The 1,939-nt window shown below is 46.5% G+C and overlaps 1 protein-coding gene across 13 annotated transcripts in view; it reads left to right on the plus strand.

Moving 5' to 3' along the window:
- CASK (calcium/calmodulin dependent serine protein kinase) overlaps positions 1–1,939 on the plus strand; it is a 387,068-nt gene that overhangs the window by 239,878 nt on the left and 145,251 nt on the right. The gene's annotated exons all lie outside the window — the stretch shown is intronic.

The raw sequence follows: 1,939 nt of genomic DNA on the forward strand, positions 1-1,939 counted from the left end.
CAGCAGGCACTGGGGAAGTCCCTGTTCCCCCCAGCACTACCAGGAGTGACCAGGAATAACAGTCACAAGCTGGCAGAGGGTAGGTTTAGGTTAGATATCAGGAGGCGCTACTTCACTGTCAGGGCGGCTAGGATCTGGAACCAACTTCCAAGGAAAGTGGTGCTGGCTCCTACCCTGGGGGTCTTTAAGAGGAGGCTTGATGTACATCTTGCTGGGGTCGTTTGACCCCACTACTTTTTCCTGCCGTGGCAGGGGGTTGGACTAGATGGTCTACCCAGGTTCCTTCTGACCCTAGAAACTACGAAACTATCATTTAAAGATGCTATATTTCCAAGTACAAGAGAGCAGAAAGGAGTGAGAAAGTTCAACATGGGACTGCCTCCTTTAGTCAAGTGGTTCTCAACCTTCTTTGTACCAGGACCCATTTGTAAACATGGAAGGCCAGCTAAATAGAAAGCATCCTGACCCACTGTCCCCCAGGCCCCAGCCCCCCAGTGTGTGGGAAAGGGATGGGTGTGGCGGGGCCCAGGAGCCCTCAGGCTGCTGCTGACAAGCTGGAACTCTGCCATCCTGCAGTAGAAAACATGTGGTTTCCCATAGGTTTTTTTCCTTTAAAGGACAATCATTTTTATGTCCTTTTCATATATTCTTGTGACCCACTTTTGGGTTGTGACCCACAGATTGAGAAAAGGTCATAAGGAAAAAGATAACCTTTTTCCTGTTTTAAGGATTGCAAATGCCCCTCCTATCCTTGTGGATATTCAGACTCTTATGAGCATGAGGAGGAGTCTCTGTGGCTGATGGGTTGGACAGTAATGGGTATCTCCCAAAGGAGGTGGGGAATGGGGTTTAGGGCTCCTAATGTTGCTGGTATAGGGAAGAGGAAATCCTTTTTTCTCCACCACCCTCCTCTCCTCTTCTCCCCTCCCCCTTGGGAGAGCAGTGGGATCCCAGCAACAGTCCTGGGCTCAGGTGATACAAACTACAAAGAAAGAATGATGTTCATGGGACCTGAATAAAGTTGTGACCTAATTAAATCATTATTCTAGTGTATTTTCCTTCTTGCTAAGGTGTCCAGGGCAGCACCGTACAATGCGAATCTCTTTTTACAAGGCAGATTTCTATTAAATAACGATGGTAGCATTTTTTAGCCCTGTAGATTGTCATTTCTGCAAGTCAGAGTATGTGCATCTATATCTGTACAGCCCTTAGGTACAATTGAACTTAAGAGGTCTTCAGGCCTGGCAATTCAGTAAACAATCCCTAGCAAACTAAATAAATTAGTAGGACGCTCCATCTACCCCACCATCACATAAATACAGTAAACAATCCCTAGCAAACTAATAAAGCAAAGTATGCTTTATTGACTTGAAGTCCTTGGATCCTGATCATAGAAATAATTATTTTCCTGGGTATCTTTTAATCACCATCCTAGGTTAGTAATGCCTCAGAACCATTAGTATCTGATGGCTGTTGATTAAACTAGAGGAGAAATAAGTTGGTGATCAGTTGATTCTGAATAGACTTCCATACCACAGGAATGAGTATTGCATTTGGCACTGTGTAGTAGGAGTGAGCAGAACGGGCCGTATTCAGTTCAGATTCTGCCCAAATCAGGGACAGTGATTCGATTCATTGATTCAGATCACTGTCCCCGATTTGATTCAGTCGGATCCAAATATGAAGATTCGATGCTGATTCAAAGAATCAGCGATTCGGCCATAGACATAGCTTTAGAAGTTTTTTCTACATGCCTGGTACCTTGAGGCATGGTTCATGAACGCTGCAATGCTGGGGTGGACAGAGTGTCCCAAAGGAGTATGGGGGCACTCCCCACATGCTTGGCAGCAAACTCGGAAGTGGACCAGAAGAACTTCTGGTCCACTTCCGGGTCCTCTGGGGAGCACGCTGCCCCCCACCCCCCCCGTACCTCACCAGC

The sequence above is a fragment of the Crocodylus porosus genome, unplaced genomic scaffold (genome assembly GCF_001723895.1).
Source record: "Crocodylus porosus isolate Cpor-Errol unplaced genomic scaffold, CroPor_comp1, whole genome shotgun sequence".
NCBI classification, from domain to species: Eukaryota; Metazoa; Chordata; order Crocodylia; family Crocodylidae; genus Crocodylus; species Crocodylus porosus.